At 40.1% G+C, this 24896-nt stretch overlaps 1 pseudogene; it reads right to left on the reverse strand.

The window, feature by feature from the left end:
* LOC130219907 (receptor-type tyrosine-protein phosphatase zeta-like) overlaps nt 1–24567 on the reverse strand; it is an 87045-nt pseudogene extending 62478 nt beyond the window's left edge.
* Between the last annotated feature and the right edge of the window lie 329 nt (nt 24568–24896).

Consider the following 24896-nt stretch of genomic DNA (forward strand, 5'->3'; position numbering starts at 1 on the left):
ACCTCGTCCTCGAGGTGCTGGAAATTCTGGGTGATTGGAGTGGAACTCTTCCATAAGTGCGGGATCTAATATATCGGATCTGGGGACCCATGACCTTTCTTCTGGACCGTATCCTTCCCAGTCGACGAGGTATTCAAGCTGACCACCACGACGCCGGGACCGTAGGATGTCCTTGACCTGGTAGATGGCCCCTTCTTCTAACATCAGTGGGGGAGGAGGTTCCTCTTCATGGCCAGGCTCTGTGGAGGGAATCAGAGGATCGTGAAAGGGTTTTAGAAGGGACACGTGGAATGTGGGGTGGATTCTGTACTGTGGTGGTAACTGTAACTTGTATGTGACGGGGTTGACCTGTTCCAGGATGGTGAAGGGACCAACAAATCTGGGACTTAATTTTCGGGAGGGCAGTCGCAAACGGATATCTCTGGTGGAGAGCCAGACCTTCTGTCCTGGCGTATAGATGGGGCCTGGAATCCTCCTCTTATCAGATACCTCCTTTGTTCTGCGTACTGCCCTCTGGAGATGGTGATGAGCATCGTCCCAGACTCTCTCGCTCTCCCGGAACCAGTAATCCACTGCGGGGACATCAGATGGTGCGCCATCCCAGGGGAAGAGTGGAGGTTGGAACCCTAAGATGCACTGGAATGGCGTGAGTCCGGTGGTAGGTTGCCGCAGGGAATTCTGGGCGTATTCCGCCCAGCCCAGAAACTGGCTCCAGGAGTTTTGGTGACCGTGACAGAAGGTCCGGAGGAACCGCCCCACTTCCTGAATTTTCCTCTCTGTCTGGCCGTTGGTTTGGGGATGATAGCCAGACGAGAGGCTTACAGTCACACCTAGGAGTCTGAAGAATGCTTTCCATAGTCTGGATATAAATTGTGGTCCTCGGTCCGAGACTATATCCTCTGGTAACCCAAAATTTCGAAAGACGTGGTTGAACAGGTTTTCGGCGGTCTCTAGGGCTGTGGGTAGACCTTTCAAAGGAATCAAACGACAGAATTTAGAGAATCGATCTATGATGACTAGAATGCAGGTGTTACCTTCAGACAATGGGAGGTCTGTCATGAAGTCAACTCCTAGGTGTGACCAGGGGCGGTTTGGGATGGGCAAGGGATGGAGTTTACCAGCAGGTAGATGGCGAGGACTCTTCGACATAGCGCATTCTCTGCAGCCTTGGACGTATCTTCTCACATCCCTCGCCATGTTCGGCCACCAAAAGCGTTGGGATAGCAGCGAGAGGGTGTTGTTGGCCCCAGGATGTCCTGTGCCCAGAGATGTATGGCTGGAATGAATGAGATCTACCCGTTGGTTTTCAGGGATGAAGCGTCGATTGGGGGGACAGCCCGGCGGAGTTCTGGATTCTGGAGTGGCGTTTACTGTAGGAGCGGACCATTGGATGGGACAGATAGTGATCTGATCGGGAAGGATCTTGGCCGGTGTCTCAATAATTTCATGCTGGTCGTGAATTCTGGAAAGTGCGTCTGCTCGGATGTTCTTTGAACCTGGTCGATATGAGATAGAGAACTGAAATCTGGAGAAGAACAATGACCAACGGGCTTGACGAGGACAGAGTCTTTTAGCATCTTTTAGGTATTGGAGATTTTTATGATCTGTGATCACCTGGAACGAATGTTTGGCCCCCTCCAACCAGTGTCGCCACTCCTCCAGGGCGAGCTTGATGGCCAGAAGTTCTCGATTTCCGATGTCATAGTTCCTTTCCGCCGGGCTGAGCTTCCGGGAGAAATAGGCACATGGATGGAGTAATGAAGGAGTACCGTGGTACTGGGACAGGATGGCTCCCACTCCGGTGGTCGATGCATCCACTTCGACCACAAACGGCAAGTCAGGATCAGGATGAGTCAGCAGTGGGGCTTGAGTGAAGGATTCTTTTAGTTTTTGGAAGGCTGCGGCGGCTTCGGGAGGCCAGGGTAGTGCTTTGGGTTTATTTTTCAACAGGTTGGTGAGCGGAGCGGTGATGAGACTGTAATTCTGGATGAAACGTCGGTAGAAATTAGCAAATCCTAGGAAACGTTGGAGTTCCTTTATGGTCTTTGGTTCGGGCCAGGAGATGACGGAAGTGACCTTCCCCTCGTCCATACGAACCCCTCTTTTATCGATGATGTATCCCAAGAACTGAACAGATGGTGAATGGAAGGAGCATTTTTCAGCCTTGAGGTACAGGCGGTGTTTCCTGAGGGTTTTCAGGACCTCCGCAACGTGGTGGCGATGTTCGGCCTCACTCCGGGAGTAAATCAGGATATCATCTATGTATACAATGACGAAGAGATGAAGGAACTCCCAGAGAACTTCGTGGATGAAGTTTTGGAATACGGAGGGGGCGTTAACCAGACCATAGGGCATGACCAGGTACTCGTAGTGTCCAGTAGGGGTCACAAACCCAGTCTTCCACTCGTCCCCCTCACGTATTCTCACCAGGTTATAGGCGCTGCGGAGGTCCAACTTGGTGAAAATTTTGGCGGATCTGAGTTGTTCCAGGGCCGCAGGGACGAGAGGAAGGGGATACCGGAACTTGACTGTACCTTGATTTAGGGTTCTGTAATCGATACATGGCCGCAGCCCTCCATCCTTCTTAGCCACGAAGAAGAAACTTGAGGCAGCAGGTGACGTGGATGGACGGATATACCCCTGACTCAGAGCCTCATGGATGTACTCCTCCATTGCCTTGGTCTCCGGAAGGGACAACGGGTAGATCCTACCTCTGGGCATAGGAGCATCTGGAAGCAGGTCTATGGCGCAGTCCCATGGCCGATGTGGAGGTAGCTGGGAAGCTCTCTTGGGGCAAAATACATCCTCGTATGAGGAGTAGATCTTCGGGATCTGAATGGATATTTTCTCGACAGGACTTTCGACAGACGTGACGTAGACGGTAAGGGGTCTTTGAATTTGTAAGGGTAGATCGGGAAAACAGCTGGATCTGCATTCTTCTCCCCATCTCTTAATCTCTCCTGTGCCCCAAGAGAGGATGGGATCGTGCTTCACCAGCCACGGGCGCCCTAAGATGATATCCATCGATGCACCCTCCAGAACCAGAAATTGAATCTCCTCTTTGTGGAGCAGTCCTACTCGGAGATTGACGGGTTCACATTTTCGATGGATACGTGCCTGAGAATGGATATCGTTGGTTATGGGCTGAATCTGGTAGACGTGCGTCGAGGCTTCGGTGGTAAGCTGTAGTCGGCGACAGAGGGCGTGCGAGATGAAATTTCCTGCTGACCCGGAGTCGATGAGGGCTGTGACTGAAACTGAGACAGAAGGGGTAGTTAACTGGACATTAGTGGTGAGAGGATGCATTTTTTCAATGGGAGAACTGAACAAACTCACCACAGAGCGTGCTGGACGAATGGGACAGTCCAGCCTGACATGTCCTTTGGCACCACAGTACATGCACAGACCCCGGGTCAGCCTCCTCTGTCGCTCGGTGATTGTGAGTCTACCAGATTCTATGATCATGGGTTCTGGTTCTGGAGGGACGGCTGGCTCTGGCGAACGGAGGAGTGCTTGTGATACCGGTGGAGGATCATGCTGGTAGACCCTCAGACGATCGGAACAGCGCAGAGAGTGTTGGATGAACTTCTCCAATCCCATCGTGTCGTCGAGGGCGGCCAGCTGTAACCGGAGGCTGGGCTCTAGTCCGAGCCGGTAGGTTGTGAGGAGAGATCGCTCATTCCACCCGCTAGCAGCAGCCAGAGTTCGGAACCTGAGAGCATAATCCTGAGTGGACATGGCTCCCTGTTTGAGATGGTATAACTGTTCTCCAGCTGCTACTTCGGCATCCGCGCGACCAAAAACATCCTTGAAATATTGGGTGAATGACTGAATGGAATTTGTTACCGGCCCAGACTGTTGCCAGATGGTTTCAGCCCACCGAAGAGCCGACCCAGAGAGAAGGGAGATGATGAATGCGATTTTGGACCGATCTGTAGGGTATAACTCGGGTTGCATAGTGAATACCAGAGAACATTGTAGGAGAAATTCATTGCACTCCTCCGCCCCGCCAGAGTAGGGCGCTGGTCGAGCCATGGGACTGGATGAGTGGGTGGACGGTGAAGAAGTGCTCGGTGCTGGTGGTGCTTCGGGAAGTGGAGCAGATGGTAGTAGCACTCTCTTCAATGAATCCACCAACTCCTGAAGGGGATCGTGAGTGCTCATGCTGTTGGTAGTTGATGGTCCGGTCTTCTGTTACGGAAGCAGACGGACAAACAAGGGGAGTAAGTATAAATGAGGTTTATTACAACAGCAGAGTAATTTGGATAATGATTGAGAGTTGAAATGGAGTTTGGATGAACTGATGATTCTCTTTGCCAGGTGGGATGACAGACACAGAAGGATGACCGAATGCACACACCAGAGGACTTGCGGGGAAGACAGACTGACGAAACACACAACGTTGACAGGACAACTGGAACACTGGACAGACTGGAATGAAAACAGAGATAAGGTAAGTATATTTGCTGAGATCGTAGGGGAGTGAAACCTAGGAAGTGGTTCACTCAGAGTCCGCTTCGTAGGAACGAGACCGGACAATGAGTGAAGTGAGGTGTGTGCTTATATAGTGAATGGGAGTGATTGGGTGCAGCTGTGCGTGGTTAATACTCAGGTGAAGGTGCTCGATGCGTGATGTTGGTGGAAGAGCCTGGCCAATCCGTGACAACTGCTTTGATATGACTATTAAAACTCAGATCTGACTCCAGAGTCACACCAAGATTCTTGACCTTATTTTTTGTAGTTTGACCTTTAGTGCCAAGGTACGCATTCACCTTGAGAACCTCATCTCTGTTCCCAAACGCAATCACTTCAGTTTTCTCTTTGTTTAACTGAAGAAATTTTTGGCACATCAATTGTTAATTTCATCAATGCATTGGCAGCGGGTGTCAATGGGGCTGTAGTCATTAGGCAGTAAGGCTAGGTAGATCTGAGTGTCATCAGCATAGCTGTGGTAGGAGATTTGGTTCTTTCTCATTATTTGGCTCAGAGGGAGCATATAAAGGTTGAACAGGAGAGGTGCCAGAATCGAGCCTTGTGGGACTCCACATGTCATGGGTGTCCACCCTCGACCTATGGTCACCTATACTGACATAGTAACCTCTCCCTTCAAGGTAAGATCTGAACCATTGGAGGACCGTCCCAGACAGCCCAACCCAGTTTTCCAGCCTATCCAGAACTATGTTGTGATCGACAGTGTCAAATGCAGCACTGAGATCAACCAGTACCAGCACTGTTAGTTTGCCTGAATCTGTATTTAGGCAGATATCATTGACTATCTTTATGAGAGCACTCTCTGTACTGTGATGTGGTCTGAAACCAGATTGAAAATTGTCTAAACACTTCTTGAAGTTTAAGAACTTGTTAACCTGGTTAAAAACAACTTTTTCAATGATTTTGCCAATGAAAGGTAGATTTGAGATGGGCCTGTAATTGCACAATAGGGTATTATCCAGGTTGCTCTTGTTCAAGAGCTGTTTAACAACTGCAGTTTTAAGTGAGTTAGGAAAAATCCCTGAGAGAAGTGAAGCATTTACCACTTTTAGAAGATCTATTTCTAAACAGGTAAACACCGTTTTAAAGAATGATGTGAGAAGCGTGTCAAGACTGCAGGTTGATGTTTTCATAACTTGCACGATCTCTCCAGAAGATTTTACCATTAATTGCCATGAAATCAGACATAATGTCTGATTTCTTAAGTTGTGGTTGAGCTAGTCTAACTTCGGGGACTTGGGTTTGTGAGTCTCTCTATCGTTCGCACACATCTTTATCATTACATGAAATCTTATAACAAAATCACATGACCTTTTTTAATGTGCATACTGGAATTTGTTCAGTAAAAACATTTCCATCACAGTTTGCACAACTTTTCTTGTCGAATGAAAAGTTTATCCAACTCATTTTCAAAATGTATGCGCATCTTGGCGTTTCCTTCAACAATTTTTTATTTATTTTTTTTAATCCATCCATCAGCATTTTCAAAATACGCATAAAAATAGGTGGATGGAAATGTAGCTATTGATTACTATATTTGGTCTATATTCTGTGTGTTTTTGATGAATTGGAATAGCATGATATAAAGCCAAAACTCATTCAAAAATACTGTACATTCCTTTTCATTTTGTTTTTTAATCTTTTATTAAGTGAGGAGTAGAGTTTTCTTAAACAGCCAACAGCTAAGATGTTAGCTTACTAATTAAGTTATTATAATAACAAAACACATTTATAATTCTGATCTATTTTACAAAAAAGCACTCTTCAAATGCAAGCACACTACTAAATACAAAGCCAAAAATCTCATCTACATTTACATTCCTTTTCATTTTTCTTTTTAATTTAGCATTTGTTTAGCAATCTAAAGACATAGCATAACACTAAGAAAAGCTTGTAGGAGTATTTTTTAAACCATCAATGTTTTGCTAATCTGTTAGCTTGCAAGTTCTTATAACAACAAAACACACATTTGTGAACAGTCATTGATGAAGTGGAATAGACTTATGCTTAAAATCTATTTTATAAAAAGCACTTCAAATTTTTTCACTCTTTTGTCCTGTCAGAATACATAGAAAAAGTTAAATACAAGATACATTTTTGCCAATATAGGAATAACATAAGTTAGACTCACATTTATGTCTATATTAAGAGGAGTATTGTGTATTATACAGTGCTAAATCTCTTTTTCTCTCTATAAGGGGCTTGTTGTCAGAGTGAGCAGATAATCACAGAATCTCTCTTTGAGTGTGTGACATGATGCTTCTGAAGTGTGTGTGGGTAGAGGATGTGCTTTTAATTACACTGTAATCTTGCTCCAGTGCATTCCAGAATCAACCTTGCTGTGTTACCCGATAATACTAATGGTGACTGAGTTCATCAAAGACAAGATATTGGAGGTGGATTCCATTCTGAAGGGCTCATCCCTGTGCCCTAATCCCTTCTGAGGGTCCCTCTGAAGGCATTAGAGGATAGGGATGAGCCTTTCTGAAATTAATTGAGTAGTAAAAGGATAATTTCTTGAAGTGTACCTTAGTTGTACCTTTCAAAATCCTTCATTTAAAGGATCCTTCGAAGGGGACAGTTTTGATCATTTCGATTTGAAATGTCCAGTCAGTGACTCAGACGTGCCCTTCAGAGGGCGATATCTCATTTGGAATGCACCTCATGTCTCTTTCACTAACTATGCATAAGCATAAATTTATGTGTGAAATGCGCATATGAACATTTTCACTAATATATCATGATTCATCAAAACTTTTGTGTTGTTGGTGTTGTTATAGGATGGCTTGAGGACACATAAATTATGGGGTAATTTCCTTTTTTTCTTTAGGTGAACTATTCCTTTAAGCTTTTATGTGCAATTTGTTTATATATAAGTATGACTGACCAGTAAATTTAATTAACTTGTTCATTTTTAAACTCTAATTCAAAAAGAATCTTCATTTTTGGGTCTCTATCCCTTTAAGAAAACTATAAAGTCCACATTTACTCAGAGTATCCTTGCCAAACAGCTGTTTTAACCAATCAGCATGCAGGAAACGTTTTGTTACTACTACAGGAAAACAAAATGGACCTCACACCGACTCACATCCAAACCAAACACAGATTCAGTCTACTTCTCAATGACGGAAGTTACTAGTGTAATGCTTGTCTTTGAGTAAGCTGTTCAAGTAACTATAAGAACATCCTGAGCCAATGCGTGCAAAGTGAAGTGTGGCACTCAACTCCCAGCATAACTGCCCTCGAAGTACAACAATAGTAAACATTTACAGTTGGACTGGCTGTGGTTTAAATACAGAGTCCATCTGAGACTTTTGTTTATAGAGTAAGAGAGCTTTGATGGAGGGGGTGTTGTCTAACACAGTCATAAATGTTGTATAGACAAACCTAATAGCAAGAAAGAAACCAATAGAATGTGAGAGAACAGAGAGAACAAAAGTAGAATGAAAATGATTAATTCCACTATGTTGTTTTCTGTATGTCATTACTGTCAGTTCAACCACCCAGGGAAAAAAGAGAGATTTCTAAAGACTCTTTAAACTATGTATCTTTTTGTATCATTAAAAAGTCTTTTGAATTGATAATGGAGGTGCACAAAAAAAAAAGAGAATAAAAACAGAAATGAGAACATTGAAATTGATATATATTCATGTTTTTTTCTAATATTTCCCTAGTGCTGTTTAAAAGAGAGAACATTTTACATATTAAACATTATAGTTTTAGTAACTAATTTATAATGGTTCATTTATTTTGTCTTTGTCATGATGCAGTATACATAATATTTTACCTGTTTTTGCAAGAAATTAGTCAGCTTAAGGTCAATTTAAAGGGTTAAATATACTAATAATAAACAAATGTGAATGTAATTGAAGCTAACTGACTTGTGTTGTTGCGTTTCTGAGATGCTGTCAAGAAAATGTCAGCATAAAACACAAATAAGAACAACTTGTTTGAAAAAATGATCAACAAACATGAGCATTTTTCCATACACAGCCATTCTCGACAACAAAAGAGCGTCCTACATCTGAGATGAATCACTTTAGCCAGACTTCCACACGCTCAGCAGATTCATTTGGACCATTCGGAGTTTCTGATTTGGTATGATCAAGTCTAGACAAAAATACATTTAAACCACCAGCATTCAATATCTGGGTTTCAATCACCCTGTGTTAATGCACATTTTGAAGTATTTTATGAGAAACATTCATTCATTCATTTTTCTTTTTGGCTTAGTCCCTTTATTAATCTGGGGTCGCCAAAGCGGAATGAACCGTCAACTTATCTAGCATATGTTTTACACAGCTGCAACCCATCCTGGTCTACGTCTAGTAAGGCTGTTTTATTTTCCCTGTTGCTTGCTGCCTTATTGTCTATTTGTTGTCTCCGCTTGTGGAGTTTTCTTTATATTTTATTTACCTCATTCTAAGAAGAACCTAAGTTGTCGGTTTTGCTACCTCATTTTTGAGAAGAATCTAAGTTGAATTTTTTATATTTTTTAAAGTAAATCCTTGTTTTCTGGATTCCCACTGTTTTTCTTTTTTTTTTTTCGTTTGAGTCCAACACAACTGCCCCTTTGACTCAGTGGTTTACACACACAGTCTCCACACCAGGGACCTGGGTTCCTAATGGTCATTTATGTATTGCACTGGAACAGTTTCAGCTAAGAACTAGTTGAGCAAATTGAGGTATTAAACTCCACTTTGTAGAGTCAAATTTTCAAGTGATTTGGTGAGAGTTCCTAGTTAGCATGCAGGGATAATGGGTTCGAATCCAGGCTGATGCAGTAATTTTTGAATTGCTTAATATCAGTTTGGAATGCTCTGTTCTTGTATCGTTTTGTTTCAACATTGGTCTGACATCCGAATAAACGCTTTGTGATTAAATATGTTTTGGTCATAAAACAGAGTTGTTGCTAGATCAGACACTGTTTTGGCCGGAAGTTAACAAGAATTATTTATATTATTCATTAAATTTCACATTTATTGTATTTTATTAACGTCTACCTAAACCCAACCATCACAGTACTGTAAAAACATATTTTACAATGTTACAAAAATGATGCTAAATTGATGGCATATCCGCAGCTGTATCCTATCTTTACACCATAAAACAGAAACATTATTAAAATACATAAACTCATGATTTTGGAATATTTGTACAAGTTGGAATTCGAACCCGAAAGTCATTTGTAGCACAGCAACAACGTGCACACGCACAGCCCACTAGGCAATATGAGAGAGTATTTTCCCTAAAAACTGTGTGCTCTCTTTTTGTGAACACTTTTAAATTTATGCATAGTTGTCCAAATTAATGTCCTGCAAGTGTTTTATAATGGAAGCGTGCCCATACAGTCACATACAGCCTCTGTGGTGTTTCAGTACTAAACAGCTGTTTACTGTTCCTGTCAGCAAACTCCAAAAATATTTAACTAAAAACCCTTCAGATCGATGTTTAAACAGATTTAGTGTTATTACTGTATTTTACATTTCTTTGTTTATTTTAATGGATATAAATAGTAGGTGAATAGATGAATAGTAGTCAGTTTAATTCAAAGCAGCAGCAACTTTTTTTTTTTTTGCCATTTCTTGTAGTCATGTTAGGGTCCTTTTATTAAAGAAAAGACCAAAATACTCTGCAGTTGTAAAGAATAACTGAAGTAAAGAAATCAGGAGCTTTAAATAATAATAAAAAATAATAATAATTATAATAATAATAATAATAATAATAAAAAAATAATAATAATTTTATATATGTATAATTTTATGTGTGTGACACACATATATATATATATATATATATATATATATATATATATATATATATATATATATATATATATATATATATATATATATATATATATATATATATATCTATTTCCACATACATACATACATACACACACACACACACACACACACATATATACACACACATATACATATTTTTCATACATTTTTTTTACATTTAAGAAAACTTATCAGTTTTTTAACTAGGAAAAATCACTCAGAATTTTGGTAGTAGATTTAAACATTAGAATTGAAAGAGCATGTTAAATTAAACAAAATTTTCTAGTAATAAAAGCTTATTAACCATACTTCAATCATTTTTGTTTTTTGTGGAGTTGTATCCAAATTAAATCCAGGTTTTACAATTTAGCAACCCTAAAATTTCATCAACGTCAACTAAATTGCATCAAAGCCACTTTGTTTCTTTTGCTTTTACATGCTTGATTATTAGCCTGCCTGTTTTGCTCTGCTAACTTGAACTTAACTGCCCACGACCAGTGTACAACAAGCTCACCAAAACAAGCCATTCATACTGTACCAAAACATGGAATACAATCAAAATCAAACCATTCACATCCTTTTCCCTCACTTGCATTCTCTCTTGCTAATAAACCATGTAACATTCAATATTCAGTCATTCAAAAGCACTTGTGTGTCTTACTGAGTGCACTCACAAAAGTGATGTAGAGCTTTACAAAATAGGAGGGAAACGTCTCTGTGAAATCCAAACACAATTGGCCACAAGAGATGCATTTGAACACGTTTATACAAAAGTAAAAATGTGACCCACACATACATTTATATACAGTGGTTACTGACAAAGTACTGAAAAATCAAACACAAGTAAAAGTACCATTACTTGCCCAAAAAAATTAAATTATGTAAAAGTAATAATATAAATATGTAAAATGTACTCAAGAGTACTGTGTAGTGAGCATTACGCTGTCAAAATGATTCAACTTTACAGTATACTCAGCAAATTAAAAAATCTAGCTTACATCAGTGCCATTTAAATTAAATTATTTGCCATTCATGGACTTTAAATATTAATGTATACATATTGTACCTAGAGTATAATAAGTCAACAGAAAGAATTGCAATTAATGCTCATGATTACATGGGGAACAAAATCTATGTAACCTAAGAGGCAAAAATCTAGCTGTGACGTATTACTGCTTAGGTTATACACTTTGAACCCTGACTAACAAGCTACGAGTGGCATGTGATGATTTGGCATGTTCTTGAACACTTTTAATGCTTCTGCGCTGTACAGTACATGTTTGCTGCATTCATAAAGCATAGCTGTCTTGGGGTCTGTCTGTATGTGTGATGTGGTTTTTCTATGTGCAATTTGATTGGATGGGAATCACAGGACTGATTATCCTACTTAGTCAAGAAAAAATAAACATAAAAAGTTGTGACTGCAGGTTGAAAGAAAGTAAGGCAATAAAAGTACTGATACAGCATTAAAACATTACTCGGGTAAATGTAGACAAAGTGCACTAAATAAATTCTTAAACTATTGAGTAAAGTAAACTCCTGAGAAAAACTACTAAATTACAGTGATTTAAGTACTAGTAATTTGTTACTGTACACCATAATTTGTATCACAAACTCAGTCATAATGGTCTATTATTGTATTCAGTTGATACTACTTCTGCTTCTACTACTTCCATTGATTAAAGACAATAGTGTTTTCATAATTAGTCCAAATTTATTTGGCAGGGATCACAACCATTTTGTTTTTGCTCCCATTTTTTTTACATTCAAAGATTTAAAACTTTTTCTATGTTCACCAAAGGCCTATTTCTTTCTAATTTTGTTCACACATTTGCCTAAATCTGTGTTAGTGAGCACTTCTCCTTTGCCAAGATAATCCATCCACCTCCTTGCTGATGCCAACATTTGAATTGAATTGAACTGAATTCGCTCAACGTGAATTGAGTGGCTCATGGTGTCGTTGGGGTTTTGGTTTGGGCAGGTGCATGTTATATACAATGAACACAGCTGCTTGTTACTGAGGGCATTTTGAATGCACAGAGATACCACAATGAGATCTTGAGGCCTATTTTGTTGCACCATATTGCAGCATGATAATGCACAGCCCAATGTTGTAAGGATCTGGGGTCTGTTCTTCGTATGTGGATTACTCAGTTAGCTGGATTTGGTTATTTACAATTTGGCACGATCCAGGATCATTTCGTTCTTCAAAACTGATCTGAGAGTTGTTGTCATAGCAACAATTCTGGTCGCTCAAACCTGCTAGGGAGCAGGCTCATTTCATATAAACAGGATTAGATCGGGTCAGTTCAAGCAAAGATAATACTGAAAGTAATTCTTATATTTACTTACTGTAGTAGTTATATACACTTGGGAAAATAGTAAATATATATTTTAACTATATATATATTAATAAAACTTATGCAATCTGCACTCCGAAATGAAAGTACAAAGAGTGCCATCTGGTGGTTCAAAGAGAAAATTTATTGATATGCTTTTATTAGATCGCTTTATAGTACAATATGTGTATGGTAATAGACATACACAATATGTGACTTTTTTTTAAAAAACCAATAATACATTTATGCAGTCATGAACATGTTTTGACAGTTAATATGATGGTGATTTGATGCTTCACAAAAGTTGCAGACGCCATTACCCATATCAAAATGCTTTTGTAAACATCCAGTTATTCTTTACACCGATTAAGAAACCAGCTACTATAATTCTACCATGACTACTATAGTAAAGAAAATATGCTCTAAATGTAAAACTAAATAAATTGCAAAATACTCTTCACACATGAAAGTGTAAAGCCTGCAGCTCACAACAAAGGTGGAAAGTTTTTGCGTATCACATTTAACAAACCGTTTCCTATGAATATTATGTAATTTTGTTCACATGGATAATTGAATATTAATCAGATGATCTCATTACGCTGCTGTGCCGTAAGCCAATCGTTGCATTGCTGATCATGATTTCGAGGATCAATAGATCTGTCCTTCACAACACACGCAGCGATCTCAGATCAGTTCATCCAGACATTTTAATGTAATTCGGGAACTTGTTTGAGGACCAAATTAGCCAGAGATCAGTTATCAAGATTAAAAGATCCAGGATCGGCCAAATCATCTTGGATCATTTAAGCGAGTTACGAAGAACGGACCCCTGTACACAATTCGTAGCAGCTAAAAACATCACAGTTTTTGCATGGCCAGCATACTCACTAGAAATATCACCCATTGAGCATGTTTAAAATGCTCTGGATCAGCGTATATGACTGCGTGTTTCGGGTTCCAGCCAATATCCAGCAACTTAACACAGTCATTAAAGAAGACCAAGAGAGCGGACTAACAATTCACAGGCCACAATCAACACCCTGCACAACTGTATGTGGAGGAGATGTGCTGCCTTGCATGAAGCAAATGCTAATCAGCATCTTGATATGCCACACCTGTGAGGTGGATGGATAATCTCTGCAAAGGAGAAGTGCTCATTAACACAGATTTAGACAAAGATGTGAACAGTATTTGAGAAAAAAACTTTTCTTTTTTTGTACCCTTACAAAAAATTTCATACTGTATGTTAATTTTGCATATGTTTTACACAGTGGATGGCCTTTTAGTTGCAACCCAGTAATCGGAATCACCCATACACTTTCACATGTGCACTCATACACTACGACCAATTAAGTTTAACCAATTCACTTTTACCTCATGTCTTTTGGATGTTTCAAACCACCTGGAGGAAAACCACACGAACACGGGGAAAACATGCAAACTCCACACAGAAATGCTAATGCTAAAACCAGTGACCTTCTTGCTGTAATGGAATAGTGCTAACCGCTGAGGCAACCGTGTAATTCTATGTAATTTTGGCTATTGTCAAAAATATACCCCTGCAACATATTGTGGTCAAGGGTCACAAATGTGTTTCAACAGACCACTTGTAATCCAAACACTACAAACAAACCAGGTGGAAACAGAACCTTACAGATAATTGGCAGGAGACTTTCACGAAATCTCTGATGGTTCTCCTCTCATTCAAACTCAGACTTTCCCCAATCAACCTAGTAGATGTTCACAAGCAATACAGCAGCTTTGATGAAAAGGGAGGAATTTTGAATAGTTCTTTCACCTGCACAGAGTCTCAATGGGACATTACAGTCCAGGCGCGGTGAACTGGATTAAAGAGAATCAGCCCTAATTAAGATCCTCCTATTATTTCTTTGATGGCCTCAAGGACCCATGCGAGTAGCTATTTGGAGTGGTATCCTAATTGAAAAGGCCATGGATTCTCAGATGAGGGAAGACTGAGGGTATCCGGAGGACTGTCAGCTGCTGCAGTGTCCTTGAGTGGCACATTAACGTTTATATGAAAACTGTCTAGTAGATATCTATGGAGTCATTGCCTGACTAATGAGGTGTGTATTTGGGCAGGGATTTGACCATTTATTATTTTTTGATACATGTCCTCATGCGTGAATTTAGAAAAATCGTAGTGTAGATATTTTATTTATATTAAATTCTGACACAAACACTACCATTCAAATTCAATGTTATACATGAAATACATTGATTATGTTACAGATATTACCATATTTTATTTTACTTCTCTCCCTCTCAAAAAATTAAAACAATATAGTAATTATTCTAATTTGATCCATATGTTGTAGTTATTGAAATAATTTAAATAAATTATGTTTTTTAATACTTTTTGCTGATTGAACAACGAATTTTTAATTTCTATATGAATTATTCATTAAAATAATATCCAAAATTGCAGACCTCGAAGAATCATACAAGAAAACTAACACGTCACTGTCAAATACCCTTGCAAATCTTTTAAGAGCTTTGATTGTGAGATAAGCTCTTGTCCTGGTCTTTGTCCCAATTGAGTCTCATCTGGGGGAGATCAGCAAACCACCCACAGCTCATCCACCAGCTGTTTCCTTCTTACCCAGATGTGGATGTGTGTCATCTGACACTGAAAAGAGTAAACCTTTTGGTGTTTATGTGATCAGAACAGCCTGTTTATATGATCAAAACTGACCTGCTGGTACCAGAGTCAACATGTCAATTCAGTTGCCAACAGTGAACAGATTTCATTGTAATCAGTTTAGTTTGCAGCAATCAACCAACCTTTTCATCAGAGCTTAAAAAAGGCATCAGTAGTGCTCTAAAAATACCTCAGTTGTGCTTTGGGTAACCAAAGTTCAGGTCTTGAGATGGATGAACGGAGAGAAGGAAAGAAGGATGGATAAATGGAGATGGGGGAGAGAGAGAGTGAAAGAGAGAGAGAGAGAGAGAGAGAGAGAGGATGGATGGATGGATGGATGAATGGACGAATGGAGACAGACAGATGGATGGATGGGTGGAGAGTCAGACAGGGATAGACCGATAAACGAATGGAGACAGACTAATCAATGGATTCGACTAATGAATGGATTGATGAATAGATGAATGAAACAAGATGGATAGATGGATGAATGGATGCATGGATGGATGGATGGGTGGGTGGTGAGTGAGACAGAGATAGATAGATGGAGGAATGGAGATGAGACTAATGGATGAATGGATGGATGGACGGATGGATGGATGGATGAATGGATGGATGGTCATAGATGGATACATGGATGGATGGATAGGTGGGTGGAGAGTGAGACACAGATAGATAGATGGAGGAATGGAGATGACAGACTAATGGATGGATGGATGGATGGATGGATGGATGGATGGATGGGTGGGTGGAGAGTGAGGCAGAGATAGATAGATGGAGAATGGAGACGACAGACGGGTGGATGGATGGATGGATGGATGGATGGATGATGGATGAACAAACGGATGGATGAATGAACAGATGAATGGACAGAGAGAGAGAAAAAGAGAGAGATAGAAAGACTCATGGAGGGATGGATGGATGGATGGATGGATGGATGGATGGATGGATGGATGAATTAACAGATGAATGGACAGAGAGAGAGAAAAAGAGAGAGATAGAAAGACTCATGGAGAGATGGATGGATGGATGGATAGATGAAAGGACAGATCGAGAAAAAGAGAGAGAGCTGGAAAGATTGATGGAGAGACTAATGGATGAAACGAGACAGATAGACAGATTGATGGATGGTGATATATAGATAGACAGACAGACAGACAGACAGATGAACAGACAGAGAGAGAGAGAGTTAGAAAGAGACAGATGGAGAGATTAATGGAGAGACAGACTAATGGATGGATGGAGAGAATGAGATGGACAGACAGATGGATAGACGGTCATAGATTGATGGATTAATGGATGGATGGATGGATTTACAGAGAGATAGAAGAGAGATGGAGAAATTAATGTAGAAACTAATGGAAAGATGGATGGATGGAATGAGACGGACATATGGATGGTTGGATGGATGGTCATAGATGGATGAATGGACAGAAAGAGAGATGGAAAGAAAGAGATGGAGAGACTAATAGATGGTTGGATTGATGGAACAAGACAGACGGATGAATGGATGGATGGACGAATGAACAGACAGACAGACAGACAGACAGACAGATAAGACCTGACTGGAGTGTTTTCAGCTTTGTCAGAAGATACCACATGGGGTATAGTGTAACCAGTGCCCTCAGGATAGTAAGCGATGCAACCTTTTGTAGTCGTATACATTCTATCAATTATTCATCTTCGACTGGCTTCCATTCTGTACAAACAGCATCAGAACTACTTTAGAACATAAGTGGCTTAAGTAGAAAACGCAAGCTGCTTTGATTGTCCTCTCTTTGGGTGCTCACAATGACCCCAGAGACTAAGCAACAATATCATAGTGTCCAAACTTTACATTGATTTGTATTCAGTGTCCTTCCCCAGGTCCATTGAAAGAGAGCAGAGATCTAGACCACACACCTCTAGCCTGGAAAAGAACAGGAAGGGATCTCAAAGCATCTTAAGCTAACACTCAACAGACCTGCTCTTGTTTTCTCCAATGGCAGACTGTAGCAGCTCTTTCAGTAGCATGACAGCAAACCCTAGTCTGCTGTCATTAATTAAGTGGCAAGTCAGGGATACTGACCCAACCGGCAGAGAGCCATTGGGGCCCCAGCAGAGCCTGTCAATCTTTATGCACCGAGATGAAGATGCTGAGATTCCCGAGAGAATGAGAGGGAGAGACAGATTTTCAATAGATAGACTTGAAGTCCCAGTGTAATCAAAATAAAGCTTTTTAGATGTTAGTATCATTGTTAGTTTTAAAGATATCAATAAGGCTAGTGTGCACCGAACCAGTGATAAAATTCACGTTTAAAAAATATAAACATCCAAACCATGCAGATTGTCACTTCTGCCTAAATGTTCAGTTTCTCATCAAATATTCTGACCAATCAAATGCTTTCTAGTCTCTTACATGTCCCGCCCCCTCCAAGACTCTACATTCAATTCAATTCAATTCACCTTTATTTGTATAGCGCTTATACAATGTAGATTGTGTCAAAGCAGCTTCACATTCATTGGCCAATTTATTAGGTACACCTTACTAGTACCGGGTTGAACCCCCTTTTGCATTCAGAACTGCCTTAATCCTTCATGGCATAGATTCAACAAGATACTGGAAATATTCCTCAGAGATTTTGCTCCATATTGACATGATAGAATCACACAGTTGCTGCAGTTTTGTCGGCTACACATCCATGATGCGAATCTTCCATTCCGCCACATTCCAAAGGTGCTCTATTGGATTCAGATCTGGTGAGTGTGGAGGCCATTTGAGTACAGTGAACTCATTGTCATGTTCAAGAAACCAGTCTTGAGATGACTCACACTTTATGGCATGACGCATTATGCTGCTGGAAGTAGCCAAAAAATTCCCCACACCATTACATCACCACCACCACCAGCCTGAACCAGTGATACAAGGCAGAATGGATCCATGCTTTCATGTTGTTGACACCAAATTCTGACCCTACCAACCAAATCTGACTTATCAGAGCAGGTAACGTTTTTCCAATCTTCTATTGTCCAATTTTAGTGAGCCTGTGTGAATAGTAGCCTCAGTTTCCTGTTCTTAGCTGACAGGAGTGGCACCTGGTGTGGTCTTCTGCTGCTGTAGCCCATCCACATCAAGGTTTGATGTGTTGTGCGTTCAGAGAGCTCTTCTGTATACCTCAGTTGTAACGAGTGGTTATTTGAGTTACTGTTGCCTTTCTATCAGCTGGAACCAGTCTGGCCATTCTCCTCTGACCTCTGGCATTAACAAGGCATTTGCACCCAGAGAACTGCCGCTCACTGGATATTCGCTCTTTTTTGCTCTTTTACATTCTCTGTGAACCCTAAACTCCAGTAGATCGGCAGTTTATGAAATACTTAGTCCAGTCTGTCTGGCACCAACAACCGTGTCATTTTCAAAGTCCCTTAAATCACCTTTCTTCCCCATTCTGATGCTCTGTTTGAACTGCAGCAAGAACGTCACTGGTTCAAATCCTTGACAGGCCAGCTGTCGTTTCTGTTTGGAGTTTACATGTTCTTCCCGTGATCGCGTGGGTTTCCCCCAGGTTCTCCGGTTTCCTCCCACATATAAAAAAATGTTTCATAAGTGAATTGATCAATCTAAATTAACACTATAGACAAACTCTTAACCAGCAGTATGTCTCTACATAGCAATTATAATCTGCCATCAGCTCCTAACATAGTTCTTGAGACCTACCTGAGCTCAAACTCCCCTCTCGCCCTACAAACGGGAGGGAGCCCGGGCTCAAGGATCTTATGAGCTCAGGGCTCTCTCCTGGGACAGCACGCCAAATTCGCTATATAATCAATCATCATTTCCCAATAAGGGCTAAGTTTAAGGGTGTGGTTAAAGCACATAACCTTAATATTTTGATACAAATGAAATCATATGAATTCACACAAATTAGCCACTTTCCACCAATATGTAAAATTCCAAGGCAATCTCAGGGCAATTTGCTACTTTTTGATTCAGTAGCTAATTTGTATTCACTTATACAATCTCATTCACACATTTAGTATAATTTTCTCATCATCCAATGAGGTTTAGGGTTAGCGGTGGGGTTTTCTCTTAACGATCAAATGTTTTTGTACAAATTAAATCGTAACAATACATGAAATTGCTACATTTCATAAGACTGGGGTAAAACTATTGAAAACTATTTTATTTTCTCTTGAGATCAGGCTGGTTTCTACATAAAAGAAAGTAATGCAGGTTTGGAAGAACATCAAAATGAGTCAATTCATTTTGGGTTTTGGACAAACTATCCCTCTATAACTCTGTAAATTCAGTCAGCAGTGCGCTCGATAGGTGTTTGCAATAAAAGAGTGCAAAGAGGAAAGCCTCTGACACTCGGTTCAAGTTAAGCCATCTCTCCCACAAAGACACACAAAAGTCCCCTGACTCGCTCATCTATCCTTTGTGACATGGGAGCACCACCACTGGGACAAATCAGGGGCCCTCCAGAATGTCACACTCACATGCCACATACAATAAGACCCCCCCTCTCAGTCCAGACACCCTACGTTGTTGCATGTCCACGAGCACCGGCCGCCTCTTGCCAGCCAGGCACAAAACAAATCGAGCAGCTGACAGCATAATTCACTAAGAGGAACTGGCTCAAGGCCATGGGCAGGACACTGCAGAGATTTGGCTTGCTATTGGAGACCCCCCTTCCCACCCCTCCTTTAAAACTATCCCATCCACCGCCCCAGTCCATTCAGCCTCTGCACCTCCACTGTCTTAGGAAAGACAGAAAAGACAGGACTCGGAGGCTCAGTGATTTCCCTCCACATGCCTGAGTGAATGTGCTTGAGCCTAATACCGAATAATCTGTTCATCAAATGCCCCCACTGCCGTGGAGGGGAGAGCTGCTCCCATTTTCACATGCTGATTCGGACAGGGGGTCTTGATGCCAAGCTGGCCCAAGTACCCCACCAGAGAGCAAAAAGAAGAAAGAACACAAACCAAAAAAAGAGCTGGTCATCAACGGATATTTTTAAGAAAAGGACTGCATCAGTTCAAGGGGGATATTTGTAAAGAAGCGAATGTGTCGATTGCTTAATAGGTTACGTAACAGGTTAGTTCTGATCTGCATTTTAGACAAAATGTGGATAGTTATTCTCAAATGATGCCAATGATTGAATTAGTTTTTTTTAATACACTGAAAAAAGTGTTGCATGCAAAACTGTTGCAAACTATTTATTTGCGTTGAATTTAAACAAACAAATTAAATTTAATAATGTTCAACTTAAGTTGTTTGTTTAAATTCAGCCCAAATAAATTGTTTACAACCACTTCACGTAAAAAAATGTAGTAAATCCAATGAATCATCTTTGAATAATTTTTTTCAGTGTAGTTAAATGATTCAATAAATCACTTATCACTTGGGTTGTTTCTTAATAAATCGGTGTTCTTGAACAAGTTGGTTGAGTGAATGACTTCAAGCACTGGCTGTTAGTATGCTATTCTGAATTGTGAATCAGTCACATGACATAAATTAGGGTTTTATATGAATCAAATGAGTGAATGATTCTTTGTGACTCACACATTAAAATTATCATTTGTTTTATTCTTTAGACAGTTTCTGAATAAATCAGAGAATTATTCTATGACATCACTTTTTTTAGCATAGAAATGCACTGGGGTGGCATGATGGCTTAGTGGTTGGCATTGTCACCTCACAACAAGAAGGTCGCTGGTTTGAGTTTCGGCTGAACCAGGTGTCATTTCTGTGTGGAGTTTGCATGATCTCCACATATTCATTTGTGGGTTTTCTAGTCACCAGTTCGATCCCAGCTCGGAGCAAGTTGGGAGGTGTAGGACCGGCAGGGGTACATTGGTGTCATTACCCAGATGGGAGTGAGGTTTAGGGGGGTGAGTGTAACAGAGGCCAGCTAGTAAAGTGCTGTGCAGGTAAACCTCACTCCTCTGAACCCGAAAATGTACTCTTGGAGCCATGGTATTTAGTCTCCTTGTTAGAGCAACTGAAAAGTAGAAATGCGAAGAGCGACTGGTTTAATCCTAACTCGGAGTGAGTTTAGTGGTATAGGACCGGCAGGGTTCCATTGGTGTCATGACCCGGATGAAAGTGAGGTTTAGGGAGGTGCGTGTAACAGAAGCCTTCTAGTAGTGCTGTGCAGGTAAACCTCACTTTTCTGAACCCGAGTACTCTAGCGACTTTAGCCTTCTTGTTATTGCAACTGACTCCCAAATGCAGAGTCACCGGTTCGATATGAGTGAGGTTTAGGGGAGTGAGTGTAAGAGAAGTCAGCTAGTAAAGTGCTGTGCAGATAAACTTCACTGCTCTGAACTCGAAAATGTGCTCTAGCAACAGATGCTAGGTGCTATGGTCTTTAGCCTCCTTCTTAGAGAAACCAACTCCCATGCAGAGAGTCACTGGTTCGATCCCAGCTCGAAGTACTTTCATCTTTCAAAATTCTGTGATTTCATATTATTTTAAAGATTTTTATTAAAAACGGACTGTTGGTTTCAGATATCACTGAATATCAGCTAAAATCAGATTCAGTGTTTTTGAATAAATCAGTTGAGTAAATCATTCTCTGTCAAACTCATAAATAGATTCACTTGTTTCATTCTTTAATATATTAGCACAGCAATAATGTTTGTGACTGTTTTAACCATTTATTTTGTTCCTAAATAAATTTGTATTGAACCAACTGATTATATCACTGTCATAAAACAGTCACCAATTATTGGTGTGATGAACATGCAGACAGTCACCGAAATTATGAATGAACATTAGACTAGAAGTCCATTTGAAATGGTGCAAATACAGAGTAGAAGAGTGAAACAAAACAACTATCTTTACCGCTGACATCACTAAGGCCCATCTATTGAATACTGTAGTCAATTGGCTATATGCTATTTGCAAATTAGACTTGCATCTTTATTTTAGTATCCAACAACAATATTTCACAATCCAATTAAATCCCGATGAGTTTCTTTTCTTCCCGCTGCATATCCTGGTTCGCTCATGGAGAGCATGGTGTATTTTAACATTGAAAAGTGACACATTTCACCTCCAAGCCCAAAATGTTGTTCTGCTTGGACACTAATTGGAGCATGTAGGGACACACACTGCCACACGTCCCTCACAGGTGGACACACATGAGGCATGTGGCAGGGGAGGGGACGCATGAACCCCGAGCTGACAGCTTTACAGTCCACAACTACCATCTGTCACAAACCCAAGACCCGACAAACAACACAGGGACTTTTTCAGTGGAAAAACAGAGCAGTGCCAAAAAAGTGTAGAAGAAAAAAAACTTGTTAGCTCTAGTACAGCACTTGGGAAGACAGATGGTGAGAGAGAGAAATTTCATTCACTAGCTTGCATCCTAAAGGTTCAGCCCTTCCTTTGTGCCACACATTTCATCATGGCATCATTTAGAGCACCACACTAAAAAGGAGAAAAATATACGGACGAGGGAGCAGCTGAGCCCTTTTTTCAGCAGGTACCAACTTGCTATCCCGGTTCACTAGCTGACTTACAAAAGGGCTTTTCCATGGCCTAAGTAAAATGGCTTTGGCTAGCTTTTAGGGGCTTTGTCTCAGGCGGCATCCAAAAGATTAATCCAGCCATATCAGTCGCCTTCTTGGCACTTCAGAACAGAAGCAGACAAAATAATGAGCCTAGGATTCTGGGTTTGTATACGCATTTGTCACTTTCTACTGAACTGTGCATAGAGGCGATTTGTTCAATGTTGGCATATGTTAACTTAGAACCAAGTTGTGTGCTAAAATCTAAATTAGTAGACAATAAAATGAATTTCAAGTTAGCGTTGGAAGCATTAGTTGGAAGTTAGCATCCTTATACCATGATCCCTTCGAAGAGCAGAGCCCTTGAAACAAGTTCTTTAAAGGTTGTAGGGCATTACTACAAACAAAACATTGGCAAATAGCAGTCAGTTGTTGCAAATACAAATAAATAATTTGTAATAGTAGTAGCAGACATGGCAGTATTACAAACTTCTTAAGTCATGATATTTTATATTTCAATTGCTGCAAGTTTTGGATTACACTCTAAAATGGCCTCCCCTTCTAGAAGTGCTCTTCAAAGGTGGAAATAAGTTGTTTGTAAAGCCCTAAAAACAGCCATAGCCACATTTTTATACAGCCCATTTTCTCTCTATATATTATTTAAATAGTTTACAATAATAAGAAAATGTACAATATCAAATTTTAAGTCTCAGTAGTGTCAATAGATTTGGACTTTACTGACACCTATTGGGCTGGGTGAATGAGGTTTACAAATTGTTGACAAATTCACGCTAAAGTTTAGTAATTAATTTCACCAGTGTGTATGTTTTTACATTGATGGTTGTTATTAGTGGTGGTAGTAACTTGGCAAATTACAACCAATAAAATGGCAGATTCGTAAAAATACAACAGCTTTCTCTGGAACACTGATGTTGACTCCTACACACACATTCACCAGTCACCAGAATGAAATCAGCTACACAATCTTCCACAGTACTTTTTAAACCAAACATGAGAAAGATGTTCATCGTTGCAAAATACTCTACAATTTTGAGTTTAAGCTTGATTTAGTTCAAATGTGATTACATTCAGAGACATAAAAACCATACATGAACTTAGTAGCTAGTTGTGACTTCAACATCACAAAAACAAAAAACAGCAGTCATACAAAAGTTTATAATTTTAATAAATTACAACACTTGATTAGGTTATTAACTATGAAGCTGTAATTATGATGCATTTGCTCTCATTCAGTAATTGTATGATGATACAATTCAGTAGGAAATAAAAAACAATAACTTAATTGCCAAAACGTCCTAATTTTAAAATAACAGCTTTGTCAAGACGGTAAGCTAAAAGAAATAAACCATTAAAGTTTGAACGTCAAGTTCAATCGAAATGTTTGGTGAACAAACACTCAGCACATTATACGCACTTTCATTATACACAAACTAACAATTCGCAATCCCTCAAACGAGTGATTTATTAAAACACTATCAAGTAACACAGAAATCATTGATGCTTTACATACCCGTGTTACTGAAGAGTGCGATCTGCGCAAGAAAGAGTGCGCATCTCGACGCAAGCGCTTCCATTATTCTCAAAATAAGGAGAAATGCTTCTGAGAAGAGTAAACGAGGTAAAAACGAGCGCGACGACAGAGGAACTCCTCTCCCGGAGTGCCGGAGGGTATCACATTGGTTGGGTAACGGGAGGAGATGCCCCCTTCATCGGTCAGATCCACTCCGTTCTCCGCTGCATGGATGTGAGCGCGTCCGGATGAAACGCATCGCTTCGCGTACAGTGAGTTCGGCTGGAAGAGCGCGCGCCGCCCACAGACCACCACACACACAAAAAAGTTTGGTAACACTTTTGACGAGACCCTGTATAACGTATTAGGCTATGAAGGTCCACATATGTAAATAAGACTGTAATCAGTCATTCCTTTTAATAAATAATTACACCCAAAGGCTAATGTTTGATGTACGTTTGGATATTAAAAACAATATTTTTATACATATTATACATATTTTTATTGTATTTGCTGAACATTTCAAATCAAATGCATAACAAATCTTACAATAGGATATTCACATTTTAGCATAAAATCTGTAAGCAAA

This window comes from Danio aesculapii, chromosome 25 (assembly GCF_903798145.1).
Source record: "Danio aesculapii chromosome 25, fDanAes4.1, whole genome shotgun sequence".
NCBI classification, from domain to species: Eukaryota; Metazoa; Chordata; class Actinopteri; order Cypriniformes; family Danionidae; genus Danio; species Danio aesculapii.